The following is a 6,000-nucleotide window of genomic DNA, read 5'->3' as shown; positions in this document are numbered from 1 at the left end:
GTCAGTAATTCCATACATTTCAGAAGCATTGCACTGCCACATTTAAGAACCTCTAACAGTGCATGGCTGAAATTAATGCTGCAAATTCCTTTACTCTGAATCACAAATTTCTAACAAGTGAGCTGTGATGGGGGGAATCTTATCAGCAACTACACTTATTCAGAAGCTGTGCATATCTGTAGCCGGTATGAAACAGACCCAAGAAATGGGCACACCAACAACCAAAGAATTAAAATAAAACAAAATTCTATGAAGGCCATAGTTAAAGGAAAAGAAGGATGGAAAAGATCAGCATTAGAATAGCTAGGTTGCAATTAAGTTGAAGAAGTTCCTTGTTTGCTAGTCAAATAATAAGCCATGTCAGAGCTCTAGAATTGGCTATTCCAGCATAATTGCATCTCTTGTGTATCTGTGGGACCCTGCTAACCACAGGCACGATCCTCTCGTGAGAGTCATCCCCTCCTTGCTGATTTATCAGCCCTGGGAAAAGTTTAAAGGTGTGATGTTTATTTTATATCATCATCAGCTAAATGTGGCAGCCATCATAGATTAGGAAGCCAAATTTCAAACTGTGAGAGTCTTTTAGGCTGATTAATTTGCTGTGGAGGGGTTTCACAGTGAGTCTGTTTCCCAAGCCATGCTTATTTACATTTGCTCAATGCTTGCTTCCATGACCATGCAGTGTCTAAATAAATAAATAAATACATTTCTATAGGTAGAAATAGGTGCTCACCTGAAGAGAAATGGTGGATCCTATGTGTGACTGCAGTACTTGGAAGCAGCCTCAGCAAAGTCAAGAGTGTCATGGGTTTGTAGCACAGCTATAGATAAATATGTAGGGTGAGAGGTGCAGTGAGCTCCTCAAAGTCAGTTACCGCTTGATTTTCATTTACTGTGTAGGTGCTTTCCAGGAAACTTTGTACTTCTGATTTTTAATCGATTCTTCAGTGATCTGAACTGAAATTTTTCTTTTAACAATAGGATGGGGGTTTAATTTTCATGGCAAACACTTGCAAAAAAGAGCTTGGCAAAGGGAAGAGTGAAGTTTATGGCAGAAATGGATTGATGATAGGAGGAACTGTTATTCCTCAGCATCTCCCTCACTGCTGAGTTATCCAAACCAAAAAGAGTGAGAACTATTTCTCTTTGTTTCAACCTGTGCTTGCACAGCCTGAAACAGAGTTTAGCCTCTGCCCTTTTCTTTGCAGATTTTGGTAGTTGCAGTGCATTGCTGTCACAGTGTTACAGTGGCTGTGGCTGATTTGTTACTGCACTACATCCATGAGATGTAATGGCCAGTCTTCTACCTGTGCTGCTTGTTGATTTTAGCTGTAATTTGTCATTTTGGCAGGTCTAAGGCTAGTGAGTAATTGATATGACCTGGTGTATCAAAACAAGTTCGACATCAAATCTTTTTGTACTCAATTATTTTCAAAAAGGAGAAAGAAACTGAAATCTTTCTGATTTTTGGCAAGAATGGTAAAGGAAAATACAACTGAGGCCATTTCCTTATTGCTTGTGGAAGGTGTTCAAATAAATAAGAACCTGGACAGAATGCCAGTAGTGATGTGAGGGATTAATATTTTTAAAGCTCTTGGGTTTCTTTGGCTCAACCTTTCTGCAGAAGGGTGGAGTGTTTACACTAACCACCAGCATCCATCTCCAGCGGTGCCAGCCTGGCACCTCATCTCTGGTTTGCATTAAAAAGGAGAGGGAAAAACTGAGCTGGTGATCCTGCAGGATCACTGAAGAGGGTCTCAAGCTGGTGTGAAGGACAGCACGATCTTCTCCTGCAGGTCTGAGGGCTGTAACTTTTAATGTCACTGTGTACTGATCCTCCTTGGTTTATTAATCTCTGGCTCCATGGGCTGCCATTTGCATTTAGAGCCTTGCAACGTTTTGTGTTTTCAAAATATTTTTCACATGAGACTTGTGAAGTGCATTGAAGAAAATAAATGGACCTCTCTCCACCCACGGGGTGTAATTGACTGCTTGGCACAGACAGGACTGGAACGCCAGAAACCCCCTCGCCTTCATCTCCTTACCCTGCTCTAAACAGCTCCATGACCTTTTTTGGAGAAGTCTGGCAAAAGTAATATCAAACAGGGGACTTTTTTCCCATGTCCTCCTCTGTTTTGTTGCACAGTGTGGTCTGTTTTAAATAAGCTCCACAGTGCAGTCATTTAAGGGAATGAAGATATTCCATAGCACGCTTAGCATTTGCATTTGAATATAGGCCACCCTGCTGTTTGATTAAACTGGAGTTTAAGAAAACTGTAAGAATTGAGGTTCATGTGCAGTGCAGTACTTCACACTCGGATTGCAAAGGTTGTTGAAGGAAAAAAAAAAAGATAATATCCTTGGAAGTACATGACTAATGAGAATATATATAGCACTTCTGAGACAGCTCAAATATATAATTATTGTGAGGATTTCACAGACACATAAATATAATGATCTTCAGCTAAGTAAATTGCTACCTACCAATGAAATAAATATGGTCCCTTCAGAATTTGAAATAATTCAGTGCTGTAGGTGGTGGGAAATGATTCACCTTAGCTGTTATCTCTGGAACAGTAATATAGAAATATATCTGCCAGTACTGTTACATTTACATTGTTCTTCATATCCTGTGGAGTTTGTCAGAAGATCTGCAGTCCCTGCTGGTTTTCACCCCCTTATTTTGATAAGGCTCCTCACAGCATGGCTCAGCCATGGGTTGGAGCAGCTAATATTGTTTACCACAGCAGGCATCCCAGCCATAATATTTTTCCAAGAAACACTGATGTGTTTAAAGGTCAGGTTGATACTGATTTGACTGCTAAACATGAATTCATTTTTCTGGGAGTAAAGGGGTGTACATGCCTTGGGATAAAGGTTAAACTGTTGTTTATGCACTCGATAGGTGGAGAACACAAGGCTTTAATACACAAATCATAATAGCCTGGTCGCTCAGGCAGGGAGATGTGGTGCTGTACATGGAAGTGGAAGCTTGGAATCCACAGGCTTTTCTGACTGTTGCTGTAGAAAAAAATCTCACTGATAACTTCGAGGCTTGCCTAGAATTTGTAACGAGTTTGAACTCTTTTTTGGGCACAGCAGGCCAGAATTCATCCAGGTCTTTTGGCAGCACTGATAAAATTGAATTTTGCTACCCCTGATGAGGTGTCAGGGACTGGATCCTCCTGCTGCAGCAAGGGGACTGAAAGGCAGGTAGGTGGGAGAGATGGACAGTGCTACACATTTGGATTTACTGGTTTTGCTGTTTTGCCATCTCTGGTGGAGTGGGAGTGACGTGGTGGTGTCTGCTTTTGCCAAAGGCAGCTGCTCTTCTACTCCTCAGCTGCCCCCTGTCCTTCAGGTGCCTCTTCCCATGGCAGTGAAATCCTGCTTGGGAGGGCTGGCTCAGCCTCAGGCACGTCTAGCAGGCAGCAGAAGTAAACATCTGGATTTTAAGGAGGGTGTGATGGGCTCTGAGGGCTTTGCCTGGGCTGGCTGGGCTTCCCAGGGAGCAAACCTCAGCTCCCATTTCCTGGAGGTGACCTCAGGTGGGAGCTGAGCTGAGCTCTGCCCACAGAGCCCTCTGCACTCCTGCTCTGGTGTCTGCAGCAGCTGAGATCCCACAGCTGAGAGGAGCTCAGAGACCAAGGATATCTGAGCACCCTTATTTGGCTTCTGTCTGCCAGGTACTTGTTCTTATTTCAGTACCATTCCTTCCAGTCTCTAGAAAAATGATGCAGCTCCCAAGGGAGATTTTAACCAAACCCCACACTCAGTTTTGTGAGAAGTGGTTTTGCTTCCACCAAAGCATGTTCTTTGCCAACACCTTCCTTACTTCCTTGCACTGTGTCCATGACAATAATCCCCTCCTTTCCCATTCCTCTCCTGTCCCCCTTTTCCAGCCTCTCAGAGCCTGAGTCACCTCACCCATCCTGTAAATATCTTTCCTTCCAGCTTTCTCCTCTCTTTCTGTCTTAAGGAAATCTTTATTCTCAGGTTACAAAGAGGTGCCTGCAGCCATGTGGGATCACATGATATATTTCCTTAACAGCACCTTTTGGTATTTTGGGCTTTTGGAGCCCTCAAAGCCCATCCAAGGCCGTTCCTCTTGAATTATCTTATAAATACTTTCTAGATTCGCTGTCATATTTATTTCCACAGATTTTGCCTCTGCAAAGACTCCAGTCCTGGCACAGCAGCTCAGGTCACTCCTTTGATGTAGTTTTCAGTGGGATCTTCTGACACCTTGACCATCTTGGCATTTGCTTTGAGAGCAGATGGAGGAAACAGTCCATAATACTCCTGTTGGCCTAAAAGCAGAGACTGCAGTAGTGCCATGAGCAGCTGGCTGACATCAATAGCACAGGATGTGTGTTTGATTAGCTTTGCTCTCACAAGAAAGACCCACTGTATTGTTTTGAAGAATGTGTTCAGTTGTTTTAGCAAACTTAAAAATCCCCCGTTGCTCCAGAAATAGAACATTCAAGTGAAATGTCTCCCATGGCAGGGATAAAAAGCCTTGCAAAATGTTTTGTCTACAGATCACCCTTAATCCTGAAGCTGTATCAGTTCAGAAAAACTTCAGGATTTCTTTTTTTTTTCCCCAATCTCCTGAAGACACATAAATCTAGAAACCCTGCAGGAGGATTTCTGTCTTAGCAAACAGTGCTTGGCTGCATTTTGGGTTGGTATTTCAGCTCAACATTACAAATACTTGTGTCAAAGAGCTTGGCTGGAATCCTGGAATTATTTCAGATGTGATGGTGTGATAATAAGAAAAAAATCCTCGCTAGGCTTTCACGCCTGCCTCTTATTTCTGCCAGGTTGCCATTGCTCTCTTACTGAAGAGGAGAAGCTGTAAAAATTACATTGTATTCCTAAGGTTTCTTACAGGAAGATGATTCCTGTGGATGTTTGTAAGAAAACTGCTTTGCTGTTTTTACAAAGGAAAATGTGGTGCAGAATAAAGAAGGTTTGCTTGAGGAAAATCCAGCACTGACTGGAAAGGAGAATTCTCATTTCCTCTCTGTTTTTTCTGCTTCCACCCCAGTTCCTCACATTCAGGATTCCCATGCCTTGTTTTGCAACCTTATTATTAATCATTCCTCTGCATTGATAACTTCTAATTGCTTTTGTGGAGAGCCACCTCTTTGACTTCCTTGTATATGGTGCTTTATCCCTTAATCATTTAGCAGGAGTCACTTGTTAGATTTATTCCAGGCAGATACTTTTACAGGAGTAAATCCATATTCCTTTAATATTTTAATAAGTATTTAAAAGTACTGTGAAAATGAATACTTTATTTATTATCTATACTCGTTTGTGCAAGGAATTTAAGTGAATATGTGGCTGATATTTCAGCAATATAATCCCACAGTTTTTTTCAAGAAATCAGAAAATTGAATTAAAACTCCCAGTATTTTTGCAAGAATAGCACAAACCAAACCTGTAACTATGAGATGTTGCCTGAGCAAGTTTAAATGTAAAAGGAAAACAAACAAAACATCTCAGAATTAAAAAAAAAAAAAAAGAAAAAAAAGAAAATAAAAGGAAAAAAAAGGGTTCTTGTTAATAGTAAAAGGCAAGGGTTGTGGACACCTTCAGATTAGAAAAGGCAATTAATATTTATTTCATATCAAAGTAGATTGCTAATTAGGGCTGTGCTCTTCCCATCCCCCAGGGAAATAATCAGGCAGCGAATCTCATCTGGAAAGTTCATGTATGGCAATGAGGAGCTCATCAAACGCCAGCACAGACCTGGCCGACCTGATGAAATGCTCAGGCTGCCTCACAGACTGTGCTCTCTAATGGGGTCTAAAAGACCTGGTATTAGTGAATTTATTTTCTGGTGTTCTAAAAGGCCATGATTATATATAGCTCAGTCACTTGTCAGTGTCCTTTCATTAACGTGCCTAAAGAATCTTAATTGCTCAATCAGCAGCACAGATTTTTGGTCTGCTGGTGCAGTTTAAGGGGTTATCCAAGCCAAACAGAAAATGG

The sequence above is a fragment of the Fringilla coelebs genome, assembly GCF_963513975.1.
Source record: "Fringilla coelebs genome assembly, chromosome: 8".
Classification (NCBI taxonomy): Eukaryota; Metazoa; Chordata; class Aves; order Passeriformes; family Fringillidae; genus Fringilla; species Fringilla coelebs.
This window is presented reverse-complemented; position numbering follows the sequence as displayed.